Source organism: Macaca thibetana, chromosome 6 (assembly GCF_024542745.1).
Source record: "Macaca thibetana thibetana isolate TM-01 chromosome 6, ASM2454274v1, whole genome shotgun sequence".
Lineage (NCBI taxonomy): Eukaryota > Metazoa > Chordata > Mammalia > Primates > Cercopithecidae > Macaca > Macaca thibetana.
Genome location: NC_065583.1, coordinates 32,921,158 through 32,934,953, shown reverse-complemented (window position 1 = coordinate 32,934,953; position 13,796 = coordinate 32,921,158). Strand labels below are relative to the sequence as shown.

Sequence of the window (13,796 nt, the reverse complement as noted above, 5' to 3'; positions counted from 1 at the left end):
TTGACAAGCTCAAACCACTGGAATTACTTAAAACATTTTATCCATCATAAAAGTAAAATTGCAGCAACATGTAACTCCATCAGATTCCCTTGAGCTTCTTTTTCTTGATGGATATATTCAGAATCTGATTTTTCCTTATAATACTAGGAGGAGGAGGAAGAGCTTACCTTATTTATGCCACTCAATACCATTCCAACCCTTGGTTTTCTGGCTTTACAAGTTTTAAGGGCAAGCCCCAAAGGTAAGTGCATCCCATCTTTACCCTTGTTTTTGATTCAGAGTTCTCTGAAATATTGCTGTGGAACAGTCGTTAATGGTTAACAGAAGGTGTGTAGTTGCATCTCTGTTATAAGAAGTGTGAGCACAGGGTTCACATGTGAATAGTCCCCACCTATTGGAATGAAATATCGATGTAGTTTGGTACAGTGCCAACATCTGCAAACCTGGAGATATGTCGTAACCTCACCTTGCTTTTCTCCGCTTTATTCTGTTTTCTCTGGTTTTGGTTGCATGGATGGATATTCATGCATAACTATGCTTGGATTGACCATGTTTCTTCATAGAGTATGCCTACATTTGTTAAATTTCTACATCAAAGGACATATCCCATTACTCTTCTTTCAGGACAAGCGTCAGGAGTAAGTAAAACATTATTATGTTAACAGCCAAATCAAGGGTGGGAGCCTGACATAATGGAATAATTGATTATGGCCCACTGGAGGGGAAGTCACTGGACCTAGGTCCTCCAAGTGACACTGCTACTGTCTTATTCTTAAGCAAGTCTGTTCACTATTCATGATCTCAATTTTCCCAGTTGCAGAACGGAACGGGGCAGAGGATGAACCCACGGGAGAAATGTCAAGTAATTAGAACTTCTCTAAAGTTACAGGAAATTTGTAGAATGTCTCAAATAGGTTCCTTAGGTAGAATAAAAGTAAGAGAAATGTGTAAGGCCAGATATTGGATAAGAATTACCTATACAAAGGCTTGTTGTTGGCTTTGTCACCTCACTGCTATAACCTACTACCTGCCATATGCACTAAAACACACAATCCCATCAGGATCACACAAGCAAGCAACTCATAAAGAGTCTTACAAATTCCATCATGATCATGATTTCCTAGTACTCCAAACTCTCTTGACCTTCAGTATGAAAAAAATTATCAAATCATCTGAAAACTTGCAGCAAAGAAAATACTCTCACTAAATGGAAGAAAAGAATCCTCTTCTTGGCTATTTACTTGGATTTTGTTTTCTGGCAAACATTCAGAATTTATAGGATGCTGTCCTGGCAATTTTTAAATCTTAATCAGCTGATACATTCTCTTGAAAAGAATTTCTGCCTATAAATTAGTCCCTCACGAAAAAATCACATTGTTTATCTACAGATCTAAATTGCAGTGTACAGGTGAAAACGTGTACAAACAATTAAAAAGAAAAAAAGAAGCCTGTGTTTCACATGCTGGTAGTAAAAATGTCATTTGAACTAAGTCATTTAGAAAGATTTAGTCCTAAATTACAAGTTTCTAGCCATTTCATTTGCGTAACTGAATATCCAATACGGACACCAATTCTGTTATAATTGAAATACACCTATACTGATAAGTACAATTAGGATGCAAAATGCTTTTAACTTTTTTCAAAGTAAACACACATTTCTCAGCTGGGTAAATAAACATATCACAGCTGGTAAGTTTAGCACCTTTGTGAAAAAACTATTACATAAAACAGCCCTTAACCAATGAAAGGATATTTAAAAGGCATACCCAATCTACCTCTTGTTAAGAGGAATGGATTACAGGAAAAATAAAGGGGTAACATACACTTCCATTTCATGTTGTGCTGAATGGGATATATCTAGTGTTTCTAGAAATCAGGGGTTTTTTTCCCCAAAGGAGAGATTTTTTTTCCCCAAAGAATACAATGAGATCCCAAGAAAACAGGACCAATTAAGTGTGAATCTGGAAATTTCATGGGAAAAAAAGAGACAATTCAGTCATTAATTCATGTGCTTTTGGAATCACTTGATTAACATTTCACTTGCTATTTGACCACAAATGATATGAGAAAAGAGATATAGTATGTGATCAGCAAGCATCTGAGAATAAATGGCATGGCATAGTCTGAAAGTCCTACTCAATAATTAGAGAAGGAATAATTAGCCTTGTCTTTGTGGCTCCAAAGGAGAAACGGGTGCAAGGCTCACGAGGAGTTTGAGACTCACTGTGAGGTAATTCATTTCAATCATCAGTGCTGTCCAATTATTGATCTGTGTGCCTTGACAAGTGAAAGGATCCACCTCAGTAGGAGGCTTAGAGGCCAGAAAGCCATCAGATAGTCACGTTTGAGGGAAATAAACAAATCTTGGATGATTCTGAATTCTGAGGAAATCCAGGAATGCAACAAGAACAGAACTAAGAGGCTGTTTATTGTAGAGCAATGGTTCTCAAGTTTAGGCATGCATAAGAATCACCTGGAGGCTTGTAAAAATACAAAGGCTGGACCTTACCCCCAAGTTTCTGATGTAGTAGATTTAGAATGGAGAATCTACATTTTAACAGATTCACAGGTATTACTGCTGCTGGTGGTTCAGGGACCACTCTTTGAGAACCACCGTGGCAAAACAGCAGTTCTCCAAGTGTGGTTCACATCCCACTGGAGAAAGGATATGGTCTTAGGCAGTAGGTATCTAGAGCATTAAGTACTCATCAGATCGTATGGCAAAAAAACGTGCTCCCTTTTAATTTTCTATTTTAGTTACTGTTTATGTTGATTTAAAGGATTCAAATAGGTGCTAGTTTATCTATGAAAACCCTCCTGTTATTTCCTAATCTCTCTTTTTAAAGGAAGAATAGGTCTCAGACTCACAGGTTTTTTTTCTGGAAACACTATTGTCTTAGTTGGGACCCCAAGAAGCGGAACTCTTGATAAGGATTAAATACACATTACTAATTTGGCAGGTGCCAGTACACAGATATGGGATAATAATACAAAAAACGGAATAAGGCACAGTCAATAAAATGTGTGTTATTAAGCCACTGAAGCTTAATCTCACAGGGAAGCTTTGGGAAATGGTGTAAAACATATGCCTCAGAATTCTCCCAGACAAGCGGGTAGGATGGTGGGGTGTGGATACTCCTGCACCCACAATTTGTTGGTTAGAGCTATCCAAAGTGGAACTTGGATTCTCAGGCACCTCCAATTTATTGTGCTTGTGTGCAAAGGGGATTCCAGTAGACTGAGAGCAGCCCTCCAAAAATGTTGCAGGTTCATCATTGGAAGTCTGACGGCTTACAGAGAAATGGTCAGGGGAACTACAGGGAAATGAAGCAACACCAACATTGTCTGTTCCAGCTATTTAGCTGAAATATAATATGAATACATTGTTCTTGGTATATTGTATTTGTTTGTACAGTTATCTTCTATTTCTTGCAATTGGTACTGGTTTTCACTTTTCAATTTTGTTTCCTTATAAAATAAATTTATTTAAGGAAAATTAATTGATCTAAAGAAAAATGTTACACAGTTAATGTTCCAGATGGTATGAAAAGGTGGCAAGAATCACGAAGGAGTAAAACTCAAACGACTGAAGTTTGAGAAATGCTGGCATAATGGTTTAAAGTGGGAGTTGGCTCTTTTTTTTTTCCTTGTAAATGGCTATTTACCAAGTATTTTAGGCTGTCAAGAGCATAAGGTCACTGTTACAACTACTCAACTCTGCTGTGTAGTATGAAAACAGCCATTAACAATACATAAATGATGGACATGGCTGTGTTCCAATAAAACTAAATAAATGGACATAAAAATTTGAATTTTACATAATTTACACTTGTCACAAAATATTATTCTTCTTTTGATTTTTTTGAACAATTTAAAAACGTAAACATTTATTTTTTAGCTTGCAAGCCATACAAAAACAGGCAGTGGGATAGATAGTTTGCCAACCCCTGATTCAAACCACAACCCTGGAATCTGTCCTAGTTCTATTAATTACCAATATGATGTTGGGCAAATTACTTGACTTTTCATAGCCTCAGCAGCCTCATCTGTATAATGGGGATAAACATACCAACAACCTCAAAAGGTTGATGCAAAATTTAAAAATAGAAAATGAACACTTATAAAGCAGGTGCTCAATGAGTTCACAGTATGATGTTAGCCAGCTGTTGTAATAAGGTGGGTTCCACCTTTCCTGTGTCCCAATAATTTCTGGGTAGATATTTCTTACTCTGCTTCTTCACAAAGGCAGCTGTGCACCTAGTGGCCCATCTCCCCTACTTTGGGATGTGGCTACAGAAATTATTCCTCTTCTATATAGGATAAGCCTCTGAAGGCTGAGCTTGAAAAGGCCCAAAAGGTCTTGTCATTACTGATTTCAGAGGTCTGCAATTGGGAGCAGGTCAAATCAAAATTTGCATTTCATCTAAATTAACTCTTTACGACTAGTATTTTGAGTGTTACAGAATTATGCTGTTGACAGCAGTGGTTCTCAAACATTACTATATCTAAAAATCACACAGAAAACTGTAGGTTCAGGCACCGCCACATTCAAAGCATTTTTTTTTTTTTTTTTTAAGATGGAGTCTCGCTCTATCGCCCAGGCAGGAGTGCAGTGGCCGGATCTCGGCTCACTGCAAGCTCTACCAGCCGGGTTCACGCCATTCTCCTGCCTCAGCCTCCCGAGTAGCTGGGACTACAGGCGCCCGCCACCTCGCCCCGCTAATTGTTTCGTATTTTCAGTAGAGACGGGGTTTCACCGTGTTAGCCAGGATGGTCTCGATCTCCTGACCTCGTGATCTGCCCGCCTTGGCCTCCCAAAGTGCTGGGATTACAGGCGTGAGCCACCGCGCCCTGCCTCAAAGCATTTTTGAATCATAAATGCCCCCGTGATTCTGATGAAGATGATTCCTGGAGAGCAGTTCAGGAGACACTGCAAGGATGGAGTGCAATCTGTCCAGGTGAGTATACCCTTCTGAAACCCTCTTTAATGAGTTTGCTGTATCTGTTTAAATGCCTCATTGGCTGAGAGACCTGGATTCTAGTATTTGCTCTGCGTGCCAAGAGAAAGGTTTCTGCAGGCATGTTTACCTCTGCTGTCCTTGCTCTATGCTATTTCTTCTGAACCTCCTGGATTAGGAAACCATTTATACAGAATTCTCCATTTCAGATATCATGTGCTAATGATCATATCCAATTAAACATGCCAGTGCAATCTCAAAAGACGTAGGCTATTTACAGCCTCTTAGATGAAAATGCTTGAGCAAAATCTACATTTTTCCTAGACTAATAAAATGTCACCTCCCCAAAGGCTGCTGTCAACAATCTCCTACCAAGAGTTTCTAAACCAACCCCTGGAACAAAAAATAAAATTATACCCATAGACTTTAGAGGGGTCCGTTTAACACAGAAGAAAGGGCTCCTGGGGAAGAAGCAGAAGAAGAGCAATGGCACATTTTTATAACAGACCAAGAACCTAACCCTTCACCTGTATTACCTCATTCACCTTCACTTCACACTATTCTCATTTCACAGATGAAGAAACTGAGGCATAGGAAAGAGGAGCCACCCAAAGCAATTCCAGACAGTGACTCCAGAGCCCAGAGTTTTAACCACAAAGTTATTCCACACACACACGCACACAAACCCAGATCTCAATGATCCCCTATCTCAGCTCTCCCAGCTTAATTTACTATTACTTATTTAGCTTCTCAAAGCTTCCAGAATGTCTACCAGCACTTGAAAGACAATACGTTTTTAACTAAGGCTCAATTTTGCTCTTAGCATCATGTGACTTTGAGCTCCTCACTTTGCCCCAGGTTTATAGCTGTTCAGTGTGGTTAAGATATCCAGCCCATCTGTCTTATAGATCCACTACTATTCATGAAGTTCAAATAAGATACCTTATGTGAAAGTCCTCTGAACATTGCAAAAAGTTATCCAAAATGATAATTTCTCAGTCTGTCATTTTCATAAACCATTTTGAAACGTTGAGAAGGAAGAAAGAGTGCATTCATTTTATGAAATCATCTGTGTCAAAAATCAGATTTTCCAGAGATGTAAGGTAGATTGTAAAATACCAAAACTGCTGATCTCTGGGGGAGCAAAGAAACACTACTACTTGGAAGGTGGACTATTTTTTGTGGCTCAATGTAATGGAAATTATGGGAGCTTGAGAATCAGATGACCTGGGCACTGGACATTGCCCTGCCACTACCTGAACTTTAGTGAGTCTTTCCCTCTCTCCTTACAGGGGAGACAAAGCTGTTTGGTGGTTAATAAGGTGGTTAGGGCTGGGCTCGGTGTCTCATGCCTGTAATCCCAGCACTTTGGGAGGCCGAGGCTAGTGGATCACCTGAGGTCAGGAGTTCGAGACCAGCCTGGCCAACATGGTGAAACCCTATCTCTACTAAAAGTACAGAAATTGGCCGAGGTGGGCGGATCATGAGGTCAGGAGATCGAGACCATCTTGACTAACACAGTGAAACCCCATCTCTACTAAAGATACAAAAAATTAGCCGGGCGTAGTGGCAGGCGCCTGTAGTCCCAGCTACTCGGGAGGCCGAGGCAGGAAAATGGCGTGAACCCAGGAGGCGGAGCTTGCAGTGAGCGAGATTGCACCACTGCACTCCAGCCTGGGCAACAGAGTGAGACTCCGTCTCAAAAAAAAAAAAAAAAAAGTACAGAAATTAGCCGGGCGTGATGATGCATGTCTGTAGTCCCAGCTACTCAGGAGGCTGAAGCAGAAGAATCACTTTAACCCAGGAGGCTAAGGTTTCAGTGAGCTGAGATTGCGCCACTGCACTCCAGCCTCATTGACAGAGCAAGACTCCATCTCAAAAACAAAACAAAACAAAAAAGAAGGTGCTTTGGAGATTCAGACTGCCAGTGTTAAGTACCAGCCCAATTACCACCTCATGAGTGACCTTGGACCGGTCATGTCACCTGTCTTGGTTTGTTTCCCCAACATAAAAGTAAGAATAAGAAACAACAACTTTGCAATCATCCAAAGAACGGATTGGTGAATAGATACACAGAAATATGACAAAGCAACTATGGTAAAATTAGAATTACAGAATCTTTTTCGTGACTATATGAGTGTTCACTATATAGCTCTTTCAACCTGTCCCTTAAGTATGTATTTTCATAATAAAATATTGGAAAATAAGCCTCAAAAAGGGCAACAACAGAGTTTTCAGAAAAGTTAAATGAGATATAGAGCTCTCAGCAATGCTCATGAAGGTGCTTGGCATTCAGTGATGACCTACTGTGCAGGTTGAAGATGAGATACAATCTGTGAGTTAGAGTCGTGCTAGGTGAACAGATGTGACAAACATGAGCAGAATGAGAAGCCAGGCCACATGACACAGAAACCAGGTGGACAGAGGGGAGCCAGGATGTGCCCACTGAAGTATCAGAGTCGAAGAGAGGTGCACGAATGGAAGGATCAGGATGTTGTGCCTGGGTTGCCTAATGTGGGGGAACCTCAAAAAGAAAGGCAGATCGTCTTTATTACAAGCCACAGTATGTGATTCTCCATCCAACATCCCTTTCAAAGAAGAAAAATACTGGCCTTGAAGTCAAACCTGCATTTAAATCCCGTCTTTGCCATACTAGTTGTGTGATAGGAGAGGACATTTATTCAGGCATCCACTACACCACTTGTCACTGGAAAACTTTACCACCACCACAAGATGAGCCTGTGGCAACTATGCTTCTGTTATGACTTCTTCGTCATAAACAGTTGAGCCAATCAGATTCTCTTTCTTGAGAATCTGAACTAAGAGAACAGACTCCTAGGAATGTGTCAAACTAATGGCAGAAGCAATGTGGAAAGGGTCATGAACTCCAGGAGCTGAGTTTTCTAGAATTGGCTGTTTTCCCATCCTTCCTGGAGCCCAGTTCCTTAACTCCATCATGAAAGCACCATTGTTTTTTCAATAAATCCCAATTTTTTGTTTAAGTAGCCAGCATTGGCTTTTATTATGTATAACCAATAAATATATTTACTAATACACCTAGACTTCTAACTAATACAAGAGTTTAAGTGTCTAGGCCTTAGTTTTCTCATCTGTAGATGAGAGAGACAATACTTCTCTCAGAAGTTCCTAGAAAAATCAAAGACTAGGTGCACGAAATATACATACGATAGATATTCAATAAACATTATTTAAACTAAAGCTGAGTTTCAGAACAGATCTTTTTGAGCAAGTGCTTAGAGACATCTTGCTTGGATGGGGAATGTGTGATCGTGAAAAAAAAAGAGGCTAATATTCAAGAAAAAGGAAAGAGTTGATTGAATTTGAAATTCGGTTTTAAAAGAAACTTTCTGATTGAGATATCAAACATTAAATTAGTTCTACGTAAATATGCAGACTTAAATTTCTGTTGGGTTTCTCCATAGTGCTAATGTGGATTTGAAAAGGAAAGAAATACAAACTTCATGGACAGATAATATATTTTTCTTAACTTAGAGAGACTCTTCAGAATTTATCTGGCAGTAGACAAGATATTAAAGGACTTTTGATTTGGATTACTCTGTGAGTAATGAGGAAATTTATCATCCAAATTAAGGTAGCAGTGGGGGTAGGTGAAGACAAGGAACATGACAAGATCTAAGACCAGAATTAATTCAACCTAGAAGTACAATTGCTGAGAAAAAGCAAAGGTTTTTCTGAAACTCAAAATAAGAGGCAAAGCTTAGATGCTTAGTAAGAAATGTCAATTCATCCCTAGTAATTATTGACCTTTCAGTCTTGTTCCACTCATTGATTCTCATTAATCCAAATGTTTAGTTATCTTAAAATCAGATATATTTTCATTCCAAAAATCCAAGTGGCTGGATTGTGAGTTTCATTTTTGTTCTTTAGGTCTTAACCCAATAGTTCTCAGATAGTGGTCTCAAGACGTGGAGCAACATCATCACCTGCGAACTTATTAGAAATGTAAATTCTCAGACCTTAACCTAGGTGAATCAGAAACTTTGGGAATGAGGACCAGCAATCTGTGTTTTTTTAAAATTAATTTGTAATTTTTGTGGGTACATAGTAGGGTGCACGAGATGTTTTGATACAGGTATGCGATGTGAAATAATCACATCATGATCATGTAAAATGGGGTATTCATCCCCTCAACCATTTATCCTTTGTGTTACAAACAGTCCAAATATTCTGTCACTCATGAAAGTATGAGAACCACTGTCTTAACTCAACCATGAGGCTGGTAAAGCCAGCGCTCTATCATTTATTCACTGGCAGTTACCAAACCTGTGAATTTGTTGACATAGGGTCTTAAAAAAACAGTCAACCTTTTTAGACGTGCCTTAGATTTGCAAGCATATTAGTAATTGGTAAATGGTAAGGCAGTCATTGTTACTCAGACTATATTTAAGGCTAGCCCTATGAATAAGTCTACTTGGTAGCCATTTACATTGTATTTCCCTCTGTTCAAATCTGTACTACTTTCTACTGCCTCAATAGTATAAAAAAGTCAACAGCATGGAGAATGGAGGAATCAAGGGGCAAATCAAGAAGAATAAAGACAGAGCTTTTTTTTAAAAAATGGCAACTTTAATTTTGACAAGAGAAGAAATATCTAAAGTTTAGATTGATGGTAAGGAGAGCTTAATGGAAAAATAAAGGTATAATTCATTGTTCCTTTCTCCATCCCTCCTCTCCCCTGCACCTCCCCACTTTTCCATTACCCAACCCTGCCGCACCCCTCTCACTCTGCATATGCCTTTGAGCTATTTCTGAATAACAGAGAGGGGGTGAAGACATAAAAATGAGATAAATCACATTTCAGCTGAACACAACGCACAACCTCATAGTCTCTAGCCTGTTTTCTAGAGGGAGACTTGGATATACAACCGGGCTTGAGGATACCTAAGTGCTTTTCCACCCTGTAATACCAAGATCCCGTTCATGCAAGGCACTGTAATATGGAGGTTCAGAGCATGGATTCTGGAATCAGACAACACACAATTTCATCCCAGCTTCACTGATCCATAACTGAGAAAACTTGGGCACATTATTTTACCTCTCTAAGTCTGAGTTACCGCATTGCTAAAATGAGAGTAACAGAAGTGTGTATCCTATGAATCCTTTCATAGGATTCTTAATGAAGATTAAATAAGATCATTCTCATTAAGCATTTAGAACAGTGTCTGGCACATATCAAGGTCTAGATTAATGTGAGCTATTAAGATTATTATTATATTGCCTCCCAAATGCTTCTCAGCCTTCAGCAGCATGTTGAGCATTTCCAGGCATAGCAACAAGGCAGTGAAAAGCAGGAGGGATAAAGGTAAATGTGTGAGGGTGGTAAAGTTGGAAGCGGGTGGGAAGGCAGCTAGCAACACAGCAATTCATCTATTTATTTAAAAACTTTGTTGTAAGATGTTTCTATACAAGGTTACAAGACTCGTGTTTGAATTACAGCAGTGGTTTTCAAATGGAGTGGTGGGAGGAGGGGTATTTTGCCCACCCACCCTCCGGGACATTTAGCAATGCCTAGAGAAATTTCTGGTTGTCACAAGTAGGAGTTGCTACTGGCATCTAATGAATGCCAGAGATGCTGCTGAACATTCTATGATGCAGAGCACAGTCCTCACAACAACGAACTATCTAGCTCAAAATTCCAATAGTGCCAAGAAATCCTGAATTACTGCATGGTGTGAAGTTAGCTTAATAAGGCTGGACACATTTTTCAATATTCAAAAAAGCAATGATATGGAAGATTGAATTTTCATATCAACAAATTGATTGGTTAAATATCAGAAGGTAACCATAAGAAATTAGGTGAAATGTTTCCTGCTACAAACAAGAACATCAATGGCAATCAGAGAATTCTAGCATTGAGAGAATCCTTGGAAATGATCTAGTGACTAGATTCTAGTTGAAATCATTCATCACATTTCACAGGTGAAGAAACCGAGACTTAGAAAGGTAAAGAAACTTGATCTATGTCACACAATGATGCTAAAGCCATCCTCCAGATTCTTCCAAAAAACTAATTTAACTTGTTAGTCAGATAGTGATAATATCAAGGGTGTTCAATTCATGTATTTGCTTTGCATTTTTTCAGTGATCATAGTCTATATTTATTCCTATCTCCAGAAATTCCCAAATAAGGGCCTTACCTGATAAGGTGGTAGCAGTGGGAATGAAAAAGAAAAACAAAATAGATTTAAGAGGTATTGAGGGAAAAATAGATAAAACCTGCCTATTGATGAAAACTACGGCAGCTACTGATGAAGGAAGAGGAGGAATAAAAAGGTGACTTCACTTCCCAGCCTGGGTGATGTAGAGGATGGTGATGTTCAATCACAGGTGGAAAAATCAGGAGGCGGCTTGGGGTAGCAGGATGCTTATGTTGGATTTCAGGTGCTGTCCTTTAGTCTGTGAAGTTGGGGAAGGAGATGAGGAGATGAACAGAATCAAGGAGGTCCAGAAGAGCAGGGTGAAAGAATATACATTTGATTTGTTGGCTTCAAGGATGCTTTTGCCCCCAGAAGGAACAGCATCAGGACTGAAATCCAGGTAACTCAGAGGAACCAGACACACTACTGTCCTCTGGGCCCTGGGGCCTCCTTCTGCTCCATATGAGCTGGACTAAATGCTACCTGAAGCTCTTGCTAGCTTCAGTGAGCTACAGTTCTCCTAGCATTTAAATGATGACTGTAGCTCTCCTCTATAATAATTATTATAATAAGGATATTTCCCACAGGGGGGAATGATGCAAACATAAGAGAGATTTTAAGATGAGAATGCATGAGGAAAATAAACATGATTAAGAAATGACGTGCTAACGCGGCAAAACCTCTTTACTTTTTACTAACTTTTTTTCCTGACACTTGTATATTTCCTAGGTGAGAGCTGCTCTTCAGAACTCTGCAGGTCTCATCCCTGCCCTGACATTTTCCTTGTTTCCAGGGCACTGCATCCACCACCCACATCCTTTTCCTTCAAAACCCGTGCTCACCAGGAGCACGCAGCAACATCTCCCTTGGTCACTGATGCTGAAGTTCCATTCCGGCGACAGGGTAAATATCCACTACTGCCCACCACAGTCACCCACAGCTTTAAGGGCCAGAGAATCCATCCCAGCGATAGAAGACAGGGAGGGCAAACTCGAACCAGTGTCCTTCCATCAAAAGCCTCCTTCGGTTCATGTCAAACCTATACCCTAAGAAACATTCTATTTCTTCCTTTGATTGGACCAAATGGAAATCAAGCCAAGATTTTCTCTTAACATTGAACTCTAGGAAGACAAGCTCATGCCTACCACTTTTTCACCTCTGCCAGCTGCCACTTCCTTGTATCAACAGCCGCTTCTTTCAAAGGCAACTAACAGCACAGTGCCGCACAGGGTAGCAAGCTGTGAGGAGATGCATCTGAAATTGGGATTGGGATTCTGTGAAAGGCAACTGCAGGATGGTTGCGAGTACCAGCAGTGACCGCCAAGGCTTTATGCAGCCCCACACACTCGTGGCCACATATACACACACATCCAAGTGGACGCTCAAGACACACTATCTTGTCTCTCTCTCTCACACACACACACACACGCATGCACAGCACAGTCTCTGGGCTGCACATCAAGGACCAGCCATACAGTCCACACACACATCCAGTTACACACTTGGCTATGGATGCACAGCCTGTGCGTGCTTTCTCTTACAAACACGCACACACACAAATCTTTACATACACAACCTCCCTTGTATAGTCAGTGAGCACATATGCAGTTTCACAAGTACTTACATACACAAGTGCAAAGCAACAGCCCCAAGCCTACAGTGATCCCACGCTGGAAACACGTCGTATACAACCAGCCAGCCCACCTACACCCTGAGCCGCCCCGCAGCCCACCCTGCCGCAAAGTCAGGTCTCCTGAGTACTGAACCCCCAAGCCCCCGACCCCGTCGTGCTGCCCCGCCCCCGCCGCGTCCCCACCGGCACCCGTGGGCTCCTGGGGTCCCGGCCCCCAGTGCACTTGCCGCACATACCCGCTGCCGAAGGCGACGGAGCGAGGCGCCCTGGCAGATTCAAGCGGCCACCCCCAGCCGCCGAGCCGAGCTTCTGCCGCCGCCGCTGCCGCTGCGCTCCCAGCAGCTGCCTGCGCCCTCCCCACCGCCCCCTCGGGTGCGGGCTCCAGCCCCCGCGCTGGGGAGCCGGCGGGCTCGAGGCGCGGGCCAGGGGCTGTGGACGCAGGACCCCAGCTCCGGATCACCTGGGCTCGCCGCGCATGGTTCTTCTCCCCAACCGAGCCGGACTCCACGGGATCAACAGCCCCCAGCCCCGGTGGTCCCCGCTGCCCTGCCCGCTGCCGCCCCCACTGGGCGCCAGGGACAGCGGGGGTGCCGCTCTGCCAGCACGGCGCACAGGGGAGTGGGCGCAGAGGCGGGCTGGGGCGATCTCACCCGCTCCGGGCTGGCCAGCACGCGCCCTCCCTGGCGGGAGCGCTGCCCATCTGATGGAGGTCAGGCGGGAGCCCTGGGTTGATTGCAGGCTCCTGGGTGACCTTGGACAAGTTGGTTAGCCTCTCTGAGTGCCGACTTCCTCTATTCAAAGATAATAAATATGAAAGCGTTTGTGGTGTCCTGTGCCAGGGAAATCCTGTCCCTGTATAGTTTACTTCCTTCTTACGCCTTTGCCTCTGCCAGAGCGGGGAGAGTTTGGGAGCAGGGTTCAGAGCGAGCTTAGTAGCACCTTGGATATAAGACTCAAGTTTTTCAGAGGCAATGATTCCATTTGCCTGAAGTCTTCCTAAATCATCCTGTCCATATTGATAGTCTA

At 41.9% G+C, this 13,796-nt stretch overlaps 1 protein-coding gene across 1 annotated transcript in view; it reads right to left on the bottom strand.

Annotated features, from left to right (window-relative positions):
• HTR4 (5-hydroxytryptamine receptor 4) overlaps positions 1 to 13,472 on the bottom strand; it is a 189,951-nt gene extending 176,479 nt beyond the window's left edge. The window contains exon 1 of the mRNA XM_050794023.1: positions 13,007 to 13,472. The gene's annotated coding sequence lies outside the window, so the exon portion shown is untranslated. The remainder of the gene's footprint in view (positions 1 to 13,006) is intronic.
• Between the last annotated feature and the right edge of the window lie 324 nt (positions 13,473 to 13,796).